At 36.2% G+C, this 23,164-nt stretch overlaps 1 protein-coding gene across 2 annotated transcripts in view; it reads right to left on the bottom strand.

Moving 5' to 3' along the window:
* Positions 1-23,164, bottom strand: part of LOC108052732 (neural-cadherin) — a 135,762-nt gene that overhangs the window by 112,223 nt on the left and 375 nt on the right. The window contains exons 2-3 of one of the 2 annotated variants that reach the window (XM_044459582.1): positions 22,599-22,997; positions 5,022-5,088 (exon numbers count right to left, since the gene is read on the bottom strand). The gene's annotated coding sequence lies outside the window, so the exon portion shown is untranslated. Of the gene's footprint in view, positions 1-5,021; positions 5,089-22,598; positions 23,045-23,164 lie in introns of those variants that run through there. The other variant, XM_044459581.1, reaches the window with a different exon arrangement.

Below are 23,164 nucleotides of genomic sequence, written 5' to 3'. Positions count from 1 at the left end.
TTCCATTAAATTATTCATTGTATTATAAATGTAGCTTGCATCGCACTTGTCATTCTATGTGACTTTAGCATTTCAACTTTGCATTAAAACATTTATCTTCATTTTGCGAAAACAACTCACAGCAGCATTATCCCTCGCATTTTTGGTTTGCCCATGATGTCTGATCCTGTTACAGTTGAGACACATTTCTGACCAGTCCGACGGTGGCGTCTGGCATGTCCTGTATCTCGTCTCATCGCTAAGGACCCCGCTCAACACCCAGAAAACCAGGCTGGCAGGCAGGAACCGTCATCAGCTGAACACTCCACGACGGGCAAACAAACAGCGAAGGACCAACGACCACTCAAAGGAGCCAGAAAAGGCGGGAGACAGTGATGCCAACTGGAGGGCACAAATATTGGCTTTTAAATAGCTAAATATTAAGTTCTATAACCAGAAGAAAAGACAACAGAGATATGCATTACAAAGCTAATTATTCACTCAATCGCTATTTTCGGGTTAATTCTACTAAGCTCTGAAACATATAAGTTTTTCTACTCAGAGTGTTAAACAATCCAATAAAGCTCTTCCTTATTGACTTTAAAAATGTAAAATACTTTAATTTTGTATATATAAAATTAACAGATAAAGTAGAAAAAAGCCGACATCACTGACAGGGGACATGCAGACATCCTGCTGTTTCCTGTGGCTTAACACTCGAATCGAGTCACGTACATGTCCTGCAATTTCCTCACACCCCTGGTTTTTCTACTGACATGACGGGGATTTTGAGTTCGGGATCTTGGCGGTTTGGCTCTTTGGACAACAATTTTGGAGGCCGCTTCCCTCAAGTGTCGCAATTTGATGGCACATTTTGTTAATGCCAAACTCGTTACTTATTTATATGAATTCTACTCTAAAGTATTTTATTCGATTGTTTGTGATCTTTAAAGCTTCCGGATTTGGTGCCCTCGTTAGCTGTCAAAGTATCTGTCCAGATAAGTAGCTATTGGAAAAACCTTAGATAAATGGCAGCTAGATCCAAAACTCATAAGAAAACAGGTCAATATTAAAAATATTATAGTTGTCAAGAATATCAGATTCACTTTATTCAACTAAGAAGATTATGTGAATTAAGCATCGCATCTAAATTAATAAAATAAATCGGTACTAAGCAAATAGATTAAATATATTTATGTAGATTTATAAAACTATAATTTTTAATAGGCTGTAAAGATAAATCCTATTTTGTTTTAAATAAACTTGAAAATGTTACTTCAAGTCATTTCACAGAATTTAAGTATATACTTCACAATAGCTTAATAATGGCATCTTACAATAAAATTTTAATGAATTTGTTTAAGTGAAAAGTAAATATGTGGAGCATTAAACCAGTTTTTATTCACCTAATTTCGTGAAGAATTATGACAAGTTCGCCCAATGAGTCATTACTCCCTGCTCTTAGAGCATATAAAAAAATCATAAAATTTGTGGAACTGTCTTTTCTCAAGCTGGGTTCAAGGTTTGCACTCTGTCCCTCCCTTTTCACATTTTCCTCTCCATTTTCAGCTTGTCTGTTAAATTTTGCGCAAATGCCAAAGTTTACACGCATCAGTAGAAGCTTCTGCACAGGAAGTGAGGGATATAAAAACGAGTGAGAAAAACTTTAAAGAAATCCACATAAAAGCAATGCAATACCTAAAGTTTTCTCCGCCATTTATTTTGGTGCTTTTATTTCCCGCGATTTTTCCCCCACGCTGTGAGCGCATTAAGCAATTTTTCAAAGCACTTTCCACAGACTTTCAGGGGCAACTCCAGACATTCCCAATTTTAGGATGCGTGTTTGTTTTTTAGGGGTCTATTAGGATCGACACCAACAAATAACCACAATTGGTGTGGGTGGCATTGATGAAGGCTCCAGCAAGCATAGAGTTTTAGAAATGTGCAAATTAAATTATACCTACAAAACGCCTTTTGTCTCTGGCAACTTTGTTAATTAAAACTCAATAGCGACCTCTGCGAATGCCGGCGGGAAAATGATGAAAACAAATTGCGAGCAACATGCTCGAAGGAAAATTATGTCAATGCACAATGGAAAACTAATTTGGCAACTTGGCGGCAGCAGCCCAGCCAAGTGAACTTTATGCCAAAAGGAGTCCTGCGGATGCCGAAGTGTTGTACCCGAGGTTTCGTTGGCCTATCACTAACACTTATCCCCACACACCGGACCACATCCAGATCCAGATCCCAAATCCAAAATCCAGAGCACAACTAACTCATAAAGCCAAGTGCAACTTTTACAGTTTTCTAGTTGGGGCAAGAAAACAAAAACCATAACCAAACTGCTGCGTTGTGGCAAAACTTTCTTAATAGATTTTTGCTCTGCGATAAACTTTTTCCAATACAACAAAAGCATGGGAAATATATTAAAAAAAAAATCGAGAGAAAGCAAACCAAGGCAAACAGGAAGAAGACTTTTTCCTTTTCCTTCTAACTCAACTCGTAACGATGAGTCTCTGCCCGTCGGTATTCGAATCGTATTGTGGCCATCTCTTGGCTAAATTCAGTTTAGTTGTGGAAATTGATTTTCATCTCTGGCCGGCATCTTGAGTTTGTATTGCGGCTTAGTCAAAGTTTTTCCGAGTTTCGATTTGGGTGGGGAAAGTGGAAAGCGGATTCGTCCTAATGCCAGGCTTATTGTTTACACATCATATTACATTATGGCGCATTATATATAAATGGTAATCAAATTGGTTTTGCACAAGAGCCAGACACTTTAGTTGGCAAAGTTGGAATAAAGTTTTTGTAGTAAAACGTAGTTGGGTTTTATTTGCAAGAAGAAAGAGCTTTATAAGACATTTTTTCAATAATTATATCAATATTTTAAATTTGTACAGAAGGAAATTTATAAACATCTTAACAATAATCATTATTTTAAAACAAATACGGTAAATGGGTAAAATAACCTAGAAATGTATAGATTAAAGATAATTGGTGAAGTAGAAGTTGACAGAAAAAAGGAGCAGTTAGAGGAGGCTAAAAAAAATTTAAAAAAAACAAAAAAATTATATCTTTTTGCTTCACCTATGCTATCACTCTTCCTTTTTCCGCCTCCAGTGTTGGCAAAGGACTTATAAGGCAGGCCAGTGTGTAAGCCCAGTGCAAAGCTGTGGTTTCCACACAGCTTTTCTCACTCAACACCGCACCTTAAGCCTTCGGCGTTCTCACTTTGCTGTCAAACAATTTTCATTTCCCTTTTTTTCCCCAACACTCCCCCTAACCATAAATCCTCCCCTTGAGTAACAAGTTAATCTTCATTTTCCTGTTGCCCTTCTATTAAAATGCCATGCATCAATGTGACCGACAAGTGAGAGGTAACTGCAAAAAACCTAAGGCACCCCTCCTGTCAGGGGCTCATAAACTCAATTAGAATGAACGAGCTGGCATAAGAACTAGCTAAAGTAGGGGCACCCACATGCACATGCAGATGTAGATACGAAGTGCAGACGCGCAGTTACAGATACATTTTGCTGCCGGACTGTCGTTGAGAAATCCTGGCAAGGTTAATCAACAGAAACACAGCACTCATAATTAGAGGGAAAAACAAGATGGGAAAGTAAAATAGAAAAGGGAAATAAGCAGGGTTGTCATGTGAGTTATTTTCTAGCTAAATGCAGCTATTTTTAAGCTTAAAAAAATATCTGGTGAAAGGGAATTAATATTTTTAAACAGCTTCATATCCAAGAGTATCTATATTATATTACCTAACAAATATACACATAAAGACAATAGTATAGTAATTTATAAGAGGCAAACAATAAAAAAACATTCTTCCTTAGTTAATGGTATTATTAAATTTAGATTTTATATTATTTTAAGCATCACTCTTTTATTTATTAAATAAAATAATAAACGTTTTCCATACTCCTTATTTCTTGAATACCTAGTTGACAACACTGAAAAACAGTGATGAGAACTGCGGTTTGGGGTTGGCAACTTTTGATTAGGCAGGAAGAAGTTTTTTCCCCTTAAACTGTTTTTCTCTTTTCTCTGCCTTTTATTTGCGCTCCATTTAATAATAATATAATAATAGCAGCAAATTTGTTGCAATTGCAGGCGATCCTGTGGGAAGTTTCACTCGCCTTTCGCACAGCCGGAAATGAGTTCTTGATGGCATTTTCAGGGGGTTTTGGACCACACGGAACGGAAACTTTCAAGTGTCTGGTTCACTCTGCTAATTAAGCTTTGTCCACATCCAAAGTCCGAGGTCTGTGGTAGTTTCGGTTTCAGCTGCGACCGCCTCATGCAAAAACCCCATTGGAGTGGACCAAAAAACACCAAATAAATTAGAGCTGCGACACTTGAGCACGATTCTGCCCCCACATATTTTTATTTTGCCAACTTTTTGCTGTTTTCAATGTCAGACAATGCGCACGTCCCGTTTTGTCTGTTGGTAATTTATGTGTCTGCATTTCATTTGGGTCCAACAACAGGAGCTCTTCCGCTTCCTCATTGCGTTGTTGCGTTTTTTTAAGCCATTTTAATTTACTGTCTCGTCTTTTTGCCATTTTGCAATTAGTTTTTGTGGCAGGGATATAAGCCCAGTGCAATATTGCTCAATAAATTTTGCATTGGTCATAAACAAATTGAAATGTTTTTGTTGGCCGTTAGTTCGCTAAATACATTTCGTTGTTTGATAGCATTCGCATTCACCCTTCTTTTTTATTTGTTTTTTGTTCGCCTATTAATTCATAAATGATTTGAATTTTATATTTCAATTAGACGGAGAAGAAATAATAACTTTTTATTTATGCTGGGTTTAAATTTCCATATTGTGAAAAATACAGTTTTTGTAATATTATATTTGTAACTATTCAACTAGTTTCAACTATATAAATTAGAACAAACTGCTATAATAAAACAAAATAATGAAGCGAAAGCGTTATTAACTTTCAACAATCAAAATTTTAATTAGTTTGAATAATAGATTAATTGTCAAATTAAGTGATTCATTATTAGCGATTTTTAGTTTATATACTTACAAGTGTTTTAAAATTACCAAATTGTAATAATTGGCGGCACATACATATTCCAAACAACTTTTGAAAGCTGAAAAAAATAACAAAACTTATTATTGCTATTGAGTTAATATTTAAACGAAAAATTTTTAATGAGTTTTTTAGGTTATTTAATTATTGTAAGCAATTACTCTCTAAATGACTACTAAAGTTTTTAAATTTCTTAAATTCCTCAGAGCTTTTCATTTTTTCCACACAATATATCCCTCTTTATTTAAAACGGCCATTTTACTGACATTGATCCTTATTGGTATTGCATCAAATCTTGTCAGTGCCAAAAGCCAGTACATACAACTTTTAAATGCCAAGGACATGGTGGATAGGTTCTAAGCCGAAAGGCCAGATGCCAAAAATCTGTGAAAATGTCGGAGTTAAAGCAAGTCAACTGGTCAATAACAATAAGGGAACGGGGCAAACAGGATGGGAACCAGACACAGGATGAGACTTTCAGCAGTGAAACAACAAAGCAATAACAAGCATTAACTAGGATTGACTTGAACATGCCATGGAGACCAAAGGCAGCAACAATGAGAAGTCCTTGCAGGCAATAAAATTTTGTTGTTAGAGCCATGAAGTGGATTGTTCAATGTATGGAAAGTGCAGTGCGAAACTATTTGCCAAGCTTTTATGGAATCACTCACTGAGAAGGGACGAATTCGAGACGACTAAGAGGTACACAAGTAAATTAATTATTAATAACTTTTGGCGGGGCAAATTGCCAAAAATTTATCTAAAAAAAAATATGAAACACAAGAGCTACCGCTTGAGCGTTTATTGTTTTCCCCTTCACTTGCGCAAAAGTTTTCCAACCCCCGCAAAATGAGAAAAGCGAAGGAAAAGCCAGGCATTAGCCAAAAGTTTTCAGAGTTTATTTTATTCAATCTATATGGAGGGTAAGAGAATGGAGCGCTGGGGATTTATTTAAGTGGATTTAAATGCTTTCTGAGTCTCGGGAAAGATGCAAAAGTTTTGCATTTTATTTGTTTACTTTGCATAAATTGAAAAGCCAAAGCCAAATGCCTTTAATTACATCGCCAATATAAAATAATAACAAAAAATAGACGCCAAATAATTTTTTGGGCCGTTGGGCTTAGTCTAATGTGATGTTGGCCCGAAAACAGGAAAAAAAGGTTAAGCAGCTGCTGGGATTGAAAGTTAAGAGCGGAAGTTGTCGATTCCAAATGAGTTCTAAATAATTGAGCAGGCCCTAATTGATTTCTAGTGTACTCGCAGATTAGAAGCAGCCTGAATTTAATATTTCTATCTTCACTTAAAGTTCTGTTGAGGGTTGGCAAAGCTTTATTTTTCATTTCGGGTGCTGGCCTTTTTTCTGGTCAAGTTCATTTGATTATCTAAATGACGGTAATTAAAATTAATTTGCATTCGGCTTCCTTCAAACTCGCCCAACACATTGGCCGTTAAATGGGGAAATTAAAAGTAAATTGAAAGTGAAATTAATTGCAGTCCCGGGTGCTGTTCAAAGTCAAGTGGAGTTCATCTGAAGAACATATGTATGTAATGTACACAGTTGTGGGCCAAAAAATAGTACTTAGAGTTTGCTTTTCTTTTAGTTTAGTTTAAAATTCACAGCCGTTTTAAGTGAAATCCCCAAAATGTGAGGAATAAATTGAAACTCGCATTGACATTTATTTATAATTAAATAACTGCCAACTTAATCCATTTATAAATATCTCTGATATTTTATATATTTGAGTATTAAGTGATACAATCGCAAAATACTTTAATAAGGATAGTTATTTTTTTGAATTCACATTTTAGTCCAATTGTTTTGACCTCATCTGTATAATATGTACAAAACTCTTATCCCGATTGCAATTAGTAGCGGGCAATAAATGTTTAATGAATGCATCGTGCCTTTTGTCTTGCGAACAATTGATGTATATAACAGTATCTTGGGCTCTCCTGCAACATTCGCCTCACCATTTATCAATTCCATTTCAGTTAGTTTGGATGGTATCATTTTTCTTTGCCCACAGATTTCGCACGCCCATTTTTCCATTCATTCCAGTCAGTCAGCCAGTTAGTTTGTTGGTCGGCAGTCAGCGAAGTGACTGGGTTTTGGATTTCCGCTGCCTGCGACACTTGACACGAACCCAAGCCCAAACCCAAACGCTCATCCATTCAATCACTCAGTTAGTCAGTCGGGCATTCGCTCATTCATTCGGGCATTCGGCCAGAGTTGAACAAAGGCGTCGCCTCTGGTCAGCCAACTGTTGACATTGCTAAATGAATGAACTCTAGTTAAGTTACAAAATTGCATGAAAAAAGAGGAAAGAACACAGGAAAAGGAAGTTTGCCGGCAGTACGATGAGCTATGAATGCCCTTACTGAATAAAAATGTATATAAACAAAGCAATTATATTCTTAAATAAATATCTTAGAATATTTTGTATGACATTCCTAATCAAGAGTTACATAAGTGGTACCTTTATACTATTTTAATAAATATTCAATAACAACGAAATACACAAGACATAACAAATCAAAACACAACAACTGTAAAGTGAATTTAAAATACAAATCGAAAGAATATCTCTTTTATGTTTATAATGGAAAAAAGTTTATGAAACCCAGTAAATGCAGAGATTTAAAAAAAAAAATTTAATACCCTAACTTCCCTTGCAGCAAAGTTTGTGGAATGAAAAAAGATGACAAGTGGACAGGTAGAGAAAAAGATGGATGAAAGAGACACAACCGAGTGCAAATCAAATGCATTAAGCGCAACGGTAACCGAGAATACTCGAGTATCAAGCTAAGGCAATCTTAACCCGGCCATTCCATTTATCCATTTAGCGTTGAAAAAACTATTTCCCCTCCACGATATTTCTTTTTGTTTTCGGCTTTGAACCGGCACTTCGCACGTATCTGCAGTTGGGAACAAAGCTTCGTGGGGCTGCTGCAGTGCAAATCCCATAAAAATGAAAATGGCCAAGGAAGTTGGAAATTGCAATTTAATTTCGACCGCAAACACGAACATGAACCTGTGGAGAAAATCCTTGGCCAAAGGATCGACTAATAAAGGAGTTTTCCCGGGGAAATGGTGACCATATTGATGGGTGGGTATGCATTCTAACGACCCCATTTGGTAACCTTTGGCCCCACTGGCCCAATTTTATTTGTTTTTACTTCTCCCCCTGTCACATGTGCGTCCCATTTATCACTGAATCGCTTTTTAACCACAGGATATTTGATCTTGTGCCATTTGACATAAGTCTTGGCCAGTTCTCCCTTAGATTCCAGCTGCACATGTGGATACACATGGGTTCCACAAGGGGGAGTTTGTTTGTTTGCACCCTCGAAAATCAATAAACTGATAAACATATTGCATTGTCCGCTCGGTGTGGGTAAATTGAATCGAATCCCGTGCGGTCAGCTTGCGGAATAAAATGGTCAATGCCAAAGTGGCAGCGAATGGAAACTAATTTTAAATTAATGGCAAAAGTTAAACAGCCAATCGATTGTGCTAGGCTATTAAATAGAGAGGAAAATAAAAATGTTTGCAAATTATTGGTTTAATTTCGGGGATTACTGTTCAGAGGAATAAATTTGAATCAAGGAAAATGCATCGCAATTGCTTTATTTGTATTTGGTTTATTTTGGACGTATGATAAAGTATAATATGAATGGTAAATTGTGGATTAAGTCTAGATACTGCTGATGCAGAAAACCATTCATTTATAAATCTATTTATATTTATCTAGGCTAATACGTAAGTATTTTATATGGCTTTTATACTGTATGTCCAAAAAAGTTTATTATATTATATTAAAGATTTTAGTCATAAATATATAGTCCCCACAATTTTATATATAAATATACTGTCAGATTAAACAGCAATATTTGTGTAAGATTTAAGCTAATAAGGCTTAAATGACCAGCTTCAATTAAAACTTCTCTGAAATCTAACTTCCCCAATTACTTAATTTAATCCAATCTGCTCTCAAATTTGTCTCTTTCAAGATTGAGCCACTCGAATTAGTTTAATAAAATTAAAGTGAATTGAGGCGAATCTCCCTCAAAAACTTGTTGGAGAAATCTGGGAAAGGATTGAGGAGTCGGAAAGGCCAGGGAAGCATCTCATTTCAAAGGCAAAACTCAACTCTTGCTCAAATGCCAAGAAAATCGGCAAGGTAGCGGGGAAACTCATACATTTTTCCCTAGATTATTTGCCTTTGTTATTGGAGCGTTTGTGTATGCTATTTCCCTGCTGATAAAACAAAGCCAAAAGTTTACTATAATAAAATATAATGTTCATGATGTGGCGCGCAATCAGGGAAAATATCAATGATTCAATTCATGACAAGTGTTTGCTAGTCGAACCCAATTTGTTGCTTATTTTGACATCATCAGTGGCATTTCGCATCCCATTCCATCCCTCCATCAGCATCATTATCGTGGGGCTGCCGCTTGAATTTTTATGAGAAAAGTGGCCCCATAATCATTATGTATGAGTGCCATTTACCCCCCATTTCCACCACATCACTTGAGCAAGCATCCAAGCTAGACAATCATTATCTTTTGCCGCCCATCGAGAATCGAGCACTCCCCACTTTTCTCCCCTCTTTCAGTGCCAGCGAATGTTTAAGTGAAAGGAAAATTATTTTCTTATTTTCTATCCCCTGCATCAGCATTTGAAAAAGTAAGTTGTTAATAAACCCATAGAATAGAATAAAAGTACTTAAATTCTGGAGCTTGATAAGGATTTTTAAGCTTGACAAAATATTAATATCATTACTTAATTCTAAGGTGTATATTTACTAAAGAGCTTTAGAAATCACAAAATGTAAGATTTAAATAAAATCGCTCAATTAAAGATTTAATATAATAATAAATTTAATACATTTTAGTTAATATTTTTTCCGAAGTGTACGGAATAAGATAAAAATTTAACCATTCATTCCCCCAAGACAAATTTATTAATCATTACGAATGTTAAATATTTCATTAATAATTTTTTCATTGACTTCATTCAATCTCCACCTTTTTTCCATAATTTAACTAGCCCTCAGAGAATTTTCGATTATTAACATTATTGCTTCCCCTGTCATTATAAATTTAAAAAATACATTAAAGTGCCTGGGGCCAGTGTTAACTCTTTGAGGCCCGCATGGTCAGTGTTGTGTGTACATTAGTGGTAAAGCAAATATTTGCTGCACAAAATAAGCAAATTATATACATTTATGTAGCCACATTAACAATTAATTACAATTGCCGTGCACAAGCGCCCAACGTTTGATGATGATGATGATAACATGGCACATTCGCCCCGTTTAACGTGGATAATAAAATTTAAATATTGATTTATTTCCCCTTGAGCTGCCCCTTGTCCATTTTTATTCCTCTTTCTTGTGGCTATTTTATCGGCTTAGTTAAGGCTGAAGCTGAGAAAAGGGAGGAAAGGGAGGAGTCTTCGTGTGTAAATCAGCATAAATCCTGTGGTTTCATTTGCCTACCGAATTGGGTCATTAGGGATAATTTTACAATGCCATAAAAAACAGAAAGAAACCTTAACGACTTGGGAAACTAGGTTAGAGCAGACATACCACATTCGTGAGCAGAAAAATTGTAACTAGTAACTTGGAACGATTAACGTAAAAGTTCTCAACTGCAATTGAGAAGGAGAATGTTAAGTACTCTCACACATGATCATCAATAGAATGCCTGCAGTCATGAACAAATTTGCGTACATCACCATTTATCATATGGAAAATAAATGCCTTTCTCCACCCTCGAAAACCCCCAGCTGTGACCATTGTGTGAGTGGTTTGCTCCATTTAAGTCACCGAGCCTCATAAACAAAAACTTTTGTATAAATAAATAAAGAAGTGAAGAGTATTCCCCCTAAACGATTTCCCAAGAATTAGAGTAGCAGAAATGATCGAAATATTTCACTAGAACTTTGGCTTAACCTTTAAGTAGCTGCTTATAAAACTCTTGTTATTATTATTATTTAGAGTAGTGTCGTTTATGATAATGATTGCGATGATGTCGGCATTTTTGTTTACTGACTTCCGTTCAAGGGTAAAAAACAAAAACATGAGGCATAAAAAATGATTCCTTGGGCATCATTTGTATCATTTATCATTTCACTGGAACATTGGGATATTTCATCATCGGTGGACTTGCTGTGATTTTAACCATTCTTTGGGCTTACGGCCGTTACGAAGCGAAAATGATTTTTAGTTATCTCGTTTTCAGGACAGCCGTTATAGATTTCTTAATCGATTTAGAGTAGGAAATTTCAATACTTGATTCAATGCGGTGATTTTTTATATTTGTTTCGTTTTTTTTTTGGAGAAATATTTTCATTCTTAGTTTGGAAAGATAAATGCAAAGTAGCCAAGAATCATACATCAAAAGAGGAATAGGCAAATTTAAAATAATTGTATTAAGAGACTTCCTCATATTACTCAAACAAACATTGTATCAATCAAAAAGTAAGCCATTTCATGCGTTGATTTTTCTAACCATGCTTCACATCATTTTTAATTAATTTTATTTTTGATTTATTACCCATCAACATATGCTTATCTGTTGCAAATAAAACCATATATCTTTTTACCAAATTATGAATCAGTCATTTATGCTCTAAATGCTTTACCCAGAAGTCTGGGCTAGGCCGAAACAAATCGCTGGGATTTCAAACTCATTCCGCACATATTAATTAACAGACTGAAGAAGTTGGCCATTGTCATAAAATGCTCAGACATGCAAGCAATTTGTATTTGCTAGGGGGAAGAAAAGCCTCGCCCTGCTGAATTTTATTGCCTGGGCGCGAAGTTTGTTAACCCTTTAGATAGATATAAACCATTTTTTTGTCTGGCAGGGAAAGTTTACTTGCTGCCGGAAGTCGACTTTGGGCTTGGCCAGAAAATTCCCCTTCTGACTCATTCTCCATTCTGGCGCTTTCCTAAACCATTTGTTTTCGAGGTGGTAAGGCGCCGAGATTAGCAGATTTATACGCAGATTTTGCACTTGTTAAATGCTTGGTTTAGGCGTTTGTGTTTTTCCAAGCCTCAACTCAGTTTGTGTGAAAACAATTTGGATTTTAATTAAGTTTCGTCGCTTTCGACGTGGGTTTTCTTTTATTGAATTAAAATTATTTTCGTTAAAATGATTATTAATGATTTTTTCATCCAGCTACAGTTTTTACTAGAATCAATAGATTCTTAGTAAACATAAAAATAAATTACTGATAAGCAAATACTACGATTATTTGAACAGACCTATGCTTAGGAATATTTATAATAATTACCATAGGAACGATAATCAAGAATATAGGGTTATCAACCTTTTTCTAAGATATACATATATTATATAAACCATTTAATCTCTTCTATTCAATATATCAGTAAGCCTTATCCATCTTTATAAATTACTTGAAAATTTCGAATTCAACGCTTTCTACTTTCCCATGATAATTTTTTCCTGATTAATCCGATACCCTGAATCTTTTTTTCTGATTTTATTTTCGTAATTTTTAAATCATTTTCTCCCGAGATAAAGTTCACATTTATCCATTACCCAAAGACTGTCGACAAAAATTGTTTTTGATACGCTTCGATTCGACATTATCAAAGGAGGCTGCACCCCGACATACACAAACTTATCGAACAACTATAGATCATGGGCTTAATGGCAGCTCGAAGATATCGAAGAAATTGAACGGAATTTGAAAATATTTATCATGCTGTATTAATCAATTTCATATGCCTCAAAAAAGGGGATCGGGTCGGGCAACGGGGATTGTCTAATAAAAAGCTGTCTGGCATTTGATAAACGCGACCGATAACAAAACGACACACGGAAGGTTTGCAGCACCCGCACGAGATGAGTTCGGAAAATAAAAAAATATATTTGTGGCAGGGGCAGTGGTGGCAACTTCAGCGGCTTCTTTGCCTTTTCCTTTTTTTTTTTGGCCAAACATTTCGGTTAGGCACGCTAACCCAACGAACCCGAAATGTGTGGGGAAACGGGGCCAAACCCAAATAAAAACGAAGAAAAAAAACACACAGGTCCGAAAAAATTTCAAAAAGTCATCATTAACCATTAGCGACGTCATCGATTCAATTCGTCGGGGTCGATGTCGTGGTTGGTGCACCTAATTAATTGTTAATTAATTAACATAGATACAATGTGCGCTGTGTGTTTGGCAATGCCCAAGGCAAACCATTTTCACGGCTGCTGCTGTTGTTGTCATAATTTTCTTGTCGGTTTTTCTTTCTTTTGTTGGTTGCACATAAATTTCTGTTCGTGAAACGCATGCAACACGCACTGGCGCCAAAATATAAAATAAAAACCAAACAAAATGTCGAACAAAACGCAGCGAAACAAACAAAAATCGAAATACATTTGCGTGTGCCGTCTTTTGTTTTGGCCCCAAAAACCAAAAAAAAAAACCGTCATCAGCAGTGGACGCTGCACGCGACCAAAACAGAAAATTAAATACCAAAATCAACAACGGCAGCCGGTTGACCACAACAAACCATATCAGGGGCCAGCAAATAATTTTGGGTTTTTTTTCTTGTGGCCCGAATGGAGTGTTTGGTCAAGTGATGAGCAAATTAGCTGAAATTGAGCTGGTGGCAGTTAAATTAAAAAATACTTTGGGTGGGAAAAAGGTTGGACAGGTGCCTGCGGGAAGTGTGTGTCAATATTAACTGTGGTTGAGTTTTAAAGTGATGGGGGATACCAGGGAATTTTGTACTCAAAATTAACTACAAATAAATATTAAATATTCGATCGTTAATATTATATACAAGATTTTATACATATTTATGTCTCAGTTGATGCTAGGAAAAAAGTAAGTTAAAATATAGTAGTATCTTTCTTTGATTTTTCTTATCACATCCTCACTTATTTATCAATTAAACCAAATCTCTGCAATTACACCTAGCTCAAATTACTTTCTCACTTCAGCATTTCCTCCATTAATAGGAGATTGCTCACTCATTACTTAGACTCATTTCCTCCATAACGAATAAAAAAATGTTTTATTAAGAGCATCATAATCATAACAATCCACTATAAGCAAAAGAGTCTGTACATAAAGTCATTGTCGTTTTCCTCACAGAAGTGCAGGCAAAAACAAGAGACACGCAACATTCAAATCAGAGCCAAAAACCAGTTACAGTCATTCACAGACAAAAAAACAAACCACTTCAAATGATTTCTATAAATTAAAGAAAGAAATTATCTTTTAACTAACAAACATATTTTTAGTTTAACTGAAAATATGGTTTATATTATTTTATATAATTTAAAAACCTCCAAACTTTATGTAATATTTTTTGTATTAGTAGTTTTTTTTTTCTGTGTACCAAGACCGTTGGCAATATGCCCATAACTGTAACTGTGACCAAAACTAGACGCACACACAGTCTCCGCCGAAATCCAAAGCTTGCGGCTCTAAGCCATCATCAGCAACCGCAATGTTGTTGGTGCCGACGATATCCAGCAGATACAGATGCGGCCTCAGATACAGATACAGATACTGATACAGATACATGTGTGTCTTTTGTGCCCATTCAGGGGGCTGGCCCTCTTGTCTATCTAGTTATTATTGAAATTAAATTACCCTTAATTGAATCTGAAATGGTCAATAAAATCGCATGCCGACAACTATTTTGTTTCGGGCTTTGATAGGTTCCGCCATCGGCAATCCCTCTCGTTGCCTCAATTTGCATTGGTTTTTTTCTTTTTATTTTAATTTGCATATGCATGGCAAAAATTTCATTTTTGTTTTGTTATCGTTTACATTTTGTTCCTCTTTTTCTTTGAGGCACGCTTGTTTATTTAAACAAAATGCAAATTGAATTAATTGTTGTTATTTCTCTTAGATCGCTTATCGCTTAATGTAGCAATTTGTCTTTGTCTGCGATGCTTGGTGATATAAATCTTTAAATTGCGGCATTTTTGGGTTAACTGGATGTGGAGTAGCAGATAAAACGGTTTATTCAAGTTTTACAACTATCAGTTCTCCTTAAAAAAAATTTTAACCAAAGTAATTGAATTTTGGGTGCTTGGTAATGCCTAAAATATTTTCCAAAAGTGACTCAACAATAAAAAAATAGATAATTGGTTATTGCTTAACTAAATGTGGAACACAACGTTTTTAAAGTGCCCTAAAAATAAAAAGCACAAATAAAATAATTGATCTTCGCTGGCAATTAAAGGCTTCTTAAACATTCTAGGAATTTCTCCCCACTTGATAAAGTTTTGCTGTCGTTCTGGTCGGATCTGTTTTATTTGTACTCGCTTCTCGGAAACTCTTACTCAATAAGTTCTTGAGCTACTTCAAACACTTCTGATTCCGATGTTCTCCTCGTGGCTCCTCAGAGGAAAATCGATCCACAAGTTAACCGACCAGTACTGAACACTTATAGCTCTAATTACCTAATTGATCGGTCTATTTCTTTTGCCCTCTGTCACACTCCTCGACTTCGGCTTAGTGTCTTCCGATAATTGCTTGACTCGTTAGGCAACTAATTCCACTCCAATTTCCATTTAAGCACTTAAGAAAATGCACGTTTTGCTTTTCACATGAACAATTGACGGCGAAGTGAGGAAGATCAGTCAAACTCAAAGTAGAAACGCGAAACTGTCAGTGCAAATCAAAGCCAAATCAAATCAGCGACAAGTCAAAAGCTAATTAACTGGAAAATGCGCAAAAAGAGTGAACAAGAAAGCAGATCAACCGAAGATCGCTTCGGTTGAAGTTGAAGTTGAAAACTGATGATCGTGGCGAGTCAAAAGTAAATTACATGCGAACATGAAAGATGCAGATAAAACATGCCAAACAAAATAAAGCTCAGCTCGGGCCAGCAAACAAACAAACAAACAACCGACAAGCAAAAACAACACAGCAATGACATTAAGCATTTAGCCGAGGCGAATCAGCGAATTGATGATCAGTCGGTGATCTATGTTGGCCCCAATGGATGCTCGAATGATGGTCCGCTCGAAGTGGTTGCTGTGGTTCCTCATGTTATTATGTATGCCAAACAAAGTCACAACAAGTTGACGACATGAAAGAGCCACAAATAAATAAATAAATGCCCAGGACCATGGGATCGAAGCCAAACGGACGATCGCCCGATCCCATAGATCGAGGAGCTCCACTCGACTATGGAACATCTGAGTCGCATAGTTTGGCGTGCCTTCAATCAGACAGAATACTTGGCTGCACAAGGAGAAAAATTATATTGATGGAAAAATACGCGTAAATAAATATTTCATAAAGAGTTAAAATGCAGATATTAAGGCACAAAAGATTAAAAATATATGGATTTCTTAAACAGCAATCGTAAATAAGTAATTTACATTACTTAGTGTTTAACAAAATTGCACTTTAATTACATTTTTTGGGTACAACATGTGACATGTTAATAACCTAATTTAATTTTGGTGATTAGAAACCCGATTATAATAACGAAATCGAAAAAGCTTAAACTACTATATAGGAATGCATAAACAATAAATACTGGAGCAACGCTTAGCAACTTAGAACTTTGCCAATGTAAAAAAAAATGGTAAGCTTAGTTTCTGTAGATACATTTATTACATTTATTTACATAATAAAAATCAAATTCCATAAATTAATGGCATTTATTATCTTTAAGAACATAATTTTACGAGTGTACGATTTTGCCATCGCTTCCCTGGAAACTGTTTAGCGTTTTTAAAGTGCTCTCCCGGCACAAAACTTGTCAGAGATCTTTTGACCATAAATCCAAACGCAGTCGAGCGGGAGGAACACAATTTAGAAATTGTCTAAGTCGAAGGCAGTGCAATGTGTGCTTCTTTGCGAAGGAGAGGTACAACTCCAGACCAGCCATAAAAGGTCACACACAGCATTCTGGCCAAACACTTGTGAACCCGTTTAGCCTTGGCCCGTTTTGGGCGTCTGGGGCTGGTAATTGCCCCCAAGATTTATTTGCACGCCCCCGCTCCAAGCTCTGTATTCTGGATTCTGGTCTCTGGATTCTGGACTCGGGATTTTTTGGACTCTGACTGTGGCAAAAAGCATTCTTCTACACCGGTCTCTGTCTCTGTTTTTACTTAACCCATGTGGCCACAGATAACTGGCTCTTCGGGCCAAAAACTCGAGCGTGACTAGGCTCTTTTTCTTTCCATTGGACAAAAAGATTCTCACGAGCCGGGCCCCTCAAATTGGTTGACAAACTAGCCAAGCTCCGCTCAGCTCATATATGCCAACCTATTTGCATATATCCGCTGCGCATACCTGCCTTCCTCCCTTTCTTCCCTAAGTAATTGCTTTTGTGGCACGTCTTTAATATGTTTATTGGCCATGGAAATGGAGATGGAGATGGTGGAGTCGAGTGAACGTGCAGCACCTCGGGGGAACTTTTGGACTCGATAGGTAGTGGGTATTAAGTGGTAGCCAAATCAGTTTGGGATTGTCCGCCTGCCACCGAGTTCCTCCTGCCGCTGCCATCCTCTCCATAAATCGTGGCGAATTAGCTCCGGCATTGACTTTGGCATCTCCGATTGTGAGAGAATGCCCAAGGAGGTGCTGGTTATGAATAGATCCGTTGGTTGTGGAAATATCTTAACATTCTAGCCGAGATTGCCCAATAAATGGAGGGATTATTTAGTGAATTGAATGGGAAAGTGCTCGTCCTTGATTTTGTATAGGTAATTAAGCCTTATCAATTGTCTTCGATATTCAAGACAGAGTTGGATTTGAAGGTATTTATATATACATTTTTAAATCTTGGTGTACTATTGAAAATCTGTTTTATTAATTTAAATTTCCATCTCATCTCTGAATTGATTCCCAACCTTCAACTATTCGCATTTCAAGATGATTTTTGCGGTTCGTCCAACAGAACCCTCTTAATGAACTCGAAAACACATTTGCAAAAAAAAATGTGTCGCATAAATAAACAGGGACATCCTCTTTCGAGTGGCTGAGAGCTAAGATAGGGACCAACTTTGAACGCACCCCTTTGGCTAAACTTCATTAAAGTCGGCAAAAGATGCCTGCAGAAATTATGAATTCAGTTGATTTGTAAGTGGAGCAAATGGAAACAAGAAGGGGACAAGTGGAAGTCGGCGACAATTTTGTATTTCCAAAGAGATGGAAGAACTCAAGCTGCGGCTCAACGTGATGAGCAATTGTGCAGAAAAACTTTACATGGCCGCTGTAGGGGTGTTTGACTGTGGGACAGACATTGACATGAACTGCCAGCTAATCGACGGCAAAATAAAAAACAAAAACGTGAGCTCGAGTTGGGAGCCACTTCGGAGATGCTCCGACAAGGCGACCCATTTGTTGTTTTCACTTGTGCACCATTTCACAGACACTTCACTTGCCATTCCACCGGGATACAGGAATGGGGGGGAGGGGGTTCACCAAAGTTCAGGGGGGTAGACTGCCGCGGGGGCGATGAAAGCGGGGTTACAGGGGCACGACACTTAGGGGCTTACGTTTAGTATACCCTATAAAACAAGGGATCACATCGGACCACAGCTACAAACATTACTTTAAAAATACTCAAACATTAAACGTATTTTATATTGCTAAATCATATGAAATTTGCTTTAAGTTAAGTACAAAAGCAGTACATTTAATAATTTTATTTGCATTATATGGGTAAGAATATTTTATTTCGAAAAGGGTTTCTGAATCAAACACCTCTAAATATTACTAAATCGTTGACTACCTTTGAGCTATTAAAAATTTATTACGTCACATACAAAAGTCATAGCTTATGTGTACACATGAGATAATAATAAATTACTGACAGTTAGTTACAGGTTCATAAAGATAATTTATCCCATTAATTAAAAATATGTAAAAGAGAAAAGAACTAAAACTTGTCTTAAGTTATGCCCTTTCACGAAAAGAGTATCAAAAGTTTTGTATACGTTTTCTTCCAGCTTTTCCTTTTCTTAAGACTCGGATTTTTTAGTTTAGCTGTCGCACCGCCTCCAAAGAACATTAAACGTGCATGTAAGGCAATAACTACTATTACGACTAAGACAGCGTCTAAGACTGCGACTATGGATTGTAGTTTTTGTCTCCGTCTAGTTTAGCTTTTTGTCTGCAGCTTCCTGCAAGTTTTTCCTCTTCGTTTTCGAGGTGAAGCTGGAGAGCTAAGCTGGAGCTGAATCTGAAGATGAAGCCAAAGCTGGAACGGCCGCTAACGATGTATTTATGCCAAACGACAAACTGTGGGAACAAATAAAAATTTAGCAAAATGCCAGACACTGAAAAACAGACTAGAAGATAAGCAGCTAGAGCACAGAGAATCAACCGATTGTGGGTTTCTATATACTAACTTTATACGGTCTCTTGATCTGCAATAACAACACTTATTTAGATCAATAAAATAACTTTTGGGGTACTACATATGTGTCTTAAGTGCAACATTTGGCATATTTTTATTTGCCATAAAGGCGTAACTAAGAAATAGCTGAACTGCAACTTTATGGAAGAATTTCCGCTGTCATTAATGTCAAAAATATCAAACTGACAATATTGCAACTATCCATAATACAATATTTTATGCTGTCTTGTCTGACACTTGTTCTTGCTTATTTTCCAACTTTATCACCCTCTTCATTCCATTTTGCTTGACATTTGGATTGCATTCCAAGTTCCCTAGACTGAAAAACTTTTGAATGCAACTTCTTTGCCAACCTCTTTTATCGAAGGCATATTTCTCACTGTCATTTGTTTGTTGACGTTGTTTTCTTCTACAAAAAAAAAAAAATGTATATAAAATCCAGTACACAAATCGCTCGTCACGTTTTTCGCGCGCATCTTCATCATCGCCTTCCGCTCTCCAGCATTTCACATTCAGCTTTATTTTGTATATCATTCCTTTTCGGTTAACCATTTTTCCTCGGATTATTTGTCTGTCAATTCCAGCGACAGTAAACCCAAACACAACAACGCCAGTACCCGAATGTGCAATGCCCTTGCAATGCGAATTAATATTGTCATTTTCATTGAAAATAAAAACTGAGTTAAAGTGAAATGCAAATGCCTGATTAAGTCAAAAAAAAATATCGGGCTAAGAGGATTCTGATGTTTGACGAGAAAAACTGTAAGTTTTTTACCCACTTTAATATGGGCCATTTTGGAGTCATTTCATTAAAGCTATGATGCCAATGACGTCATTATTAAAGAAGTGAACATAAATAAAAAATATAATTTAAAGAAAAATAAAAGATTGCTTTCATATGTATGTGTATGTGTAAAAAAATATTTAGTTAGTTTATAAAGACAATATAAAGTAATAAACTCCTTCCCTCTCTCGTTATTAAAGTGCGAATGGTATTGCTTACTAACCAACCGATAAATTTGAAGACGGCAAATACTAGTTGCTCATAACCTGAGACTCCCAACCCTTTTCACCCTGCTTAAAGCCACAAAAATCGAATTCAAGCCAAGTGTATAACAACAAACACGATTTTCGCCTTGCCAAAAGGTCAAATTCCCCCGATTACCTCTCGAGCATTAAACTGGCAAATGCAAACACCGAAAAACGCTTTTTATTTTACGAGTCTACAGCTTCTCTGGAGCTCCTCCCCAGTTTTCCCTCCTATCTCCACAATTTTGCCTCTGGGAAGGCTTTTCCTGTTTTTGCTGGTCATAATAGTAAAAGCAAATTGCGGCAATTGCATTCATCATTAGGCGCCACTTTTTGGCCCTGTGTGTATGAATCTACGGGCATAGACAAAAGGTGCTGTTAACCCAGAAGACTCCCCCTCATAAATGATGTTTTTATGAACGAGCTCACATTCTTGCAATTTACGCCGAGTGTCGGGTTGAGTCGGTGATTTGTTGCAGTTATCAGCATTTTTCATTTTCAAAAGCTCTCGCGGTCTGTTAACAGAGTCACATCATCAACAAGGCAGCATTCGAAATGGGATACACTGAGGTAAAACCTGAATAACACAGTTTTCGAATTGGTATTTCTATAATTTCTTTACCCAGCTAAAAATGTAAATAGCTTAAAATTGTATCTATGGAACGATATCTTATAGCTTGATTATCCTAATGAAAAGTATCTATTTAAAAGTCATAATTCAACTTTCAGCTAATATAAATAAAATGATTAGTAAAAATTTACTTGAAGGTATGTTTAACAATCAGATTAATTTTAAAATTTGTATTACATTTGTTTGTGTTTTAATTATAATTTTAAATATGAAATAAAGTCAAAAGAACTCAAGTTAAATATCTTATTTATATATTAAAATATGTGATGATACCGAAATTAGCAAATATCTAATTTATGAATTACATTTTATTTTTCTCTGTGTGGTATAGGGCTATGCCACGCCCCCCTTGAGCTGCCTCCCACGCACTGAGCGTGTGTGTGCGGTGGGTGCCATAAGTCAGATTTATGTGTGCAAAATATTTGCTTGGATGTGTTTCCCGAGGTTTCGGCTTGTCCCCATGCACTTTACCCTTCTCTAAGGCGGTGGGCGTTGGGGGCGTGGCAGGGCCTAGTTATACTGGTGTGCTGCTGCCGCTGATGTGTAATATGATTTGTGGGCTTTGTTTAAAAGTTTAACTCCAAGGCGCTGTTTGTTATTGTCCCCGGTTAAACGTGGCCAGCGGTTGACATTCCCTCGAATCGCAAAAGAAAAATGGCTAACTTAGATTCAGGAATGCATCAAGTACCTTGGCATCAACTGGGAATTGGGGAAAAACGACTGACGCAACAGATTCTATTTCACTGATAAAGCTTTTTTTTCGAGCAAAGAAAAGTTAGAGATGTGTGTGATATTACAGTCGGGAGTTTGCAAAATGGGTAAAAACTTGGATGAGTAAAGGAATGCGTCAGCATAGGTGTTGATTTATGAGTATGAAAAAATATCATATTAAATATCAAGAGATAAAGGAAATAAAAAAAAATCTGTAAACTAAAAAACAATTACTCATCAGATTATTAAATTGTGAATAATTGTTAAAAATAAAAGTTTCAGGTAATAGGTTATAAAAACCTTTTAAGTTTTACATAAAGAATTTTAAAAGTATGCACTCTTCTGTAGAACTTTATAAATATTCAAAAATATTTTATCACTTACATGTATTAACAAGAAGAGTTTGGTCGGCTTTTTTTTTGTAAGCTAAATATATTTATTTTAATACTTTAATTTGTAATTTTTATCAAATCCAAAATATAGTCCTTTTTAACACCAAATCTGTATATTTTCATTCCTTTTTTTAATCTAAAGATCTTAAGATACAAAATAGTATCTTTAAAAGTAACCTGCAGCCATTTGACTTAAAACGAACTGTTAAAACATTAAACCAAATTACTGAAATTACATCAAAGAAAGAGCCTATCAGATAAAATCTCTTAAAGTACAGCATGGGGAAGATGAAAACATGGAGATGGGCTATTAAATAAAAGATATTTTAAGCCGACACCAAGAGGAATCGAGGAGATTGCAAAAGCGGGTAAAATATTTCACAATAAGTGCATAAATCACAATTTGTTCGCTGCTGTTGAAGATATCAGATAAGATGCTTACCCGCCAAGGGAAATAATCCAATCCAAATTAAAGGCTCTCCACAAAAAGAGGTACAAAAATGCACAACAAAAATATATGAAAACAAACTTTCGAATTTTATTTATCTCTTGATTTGAACTCGCTGCTCTGTGGCATTCAAATGCATTTCACTTGCGGGCACACAAAATAAACACTTCATTATTAGAAACACATGCATCGCATTTTTAGCAGGGGGCACATCACCAAAGGGTTGGTCTTATTTTTGTTCTTATTATTTTGGTTGCTTGTTTTGTTGGCCGCGCCTTGAGGGCGAATATTTAAAAATATACAATATTTTTCCTTCTCTATTTTTTCACATCACTGCACTTTAGCATTCTGCTCTTGTTTTTCTTGTCGATTTTTGCACACGCAACGGAAATGCTAGGGGAAAAGATGCAAATGTACGGTAACGGGATTCCGAAATGAAAAGGAAAACGCACAGAGCTCCAAAAATAGCTTTAAAGGCAGCAAAAAATGTGGGGAAACTTTAATGTAAGCAAAAGGCGCATCACACTGATAAAAATGTCGTTTAGTAAATCTCAAAATTG

The sequence above is a fragment of the Drosophila rhopaloa genome, unplaced genomic scaffold, assembly GCF_018152115.1.
Source record: "Drosophila rhopaloa isolate 14029-0021.01 unplaced genomic scaffold, ASM1815211v1 contig_2, whole genome shotgun sequence".
Lineage (NCBI taxonomy): Eukaryota > Metazoa > Arthropoda > Insecta > Diptera > Drosophilidae > Drosophila > Drosophila rhopaloa.
This window is presented reverse-complemented; position numbering and strand designations above follow the sequence as displayed.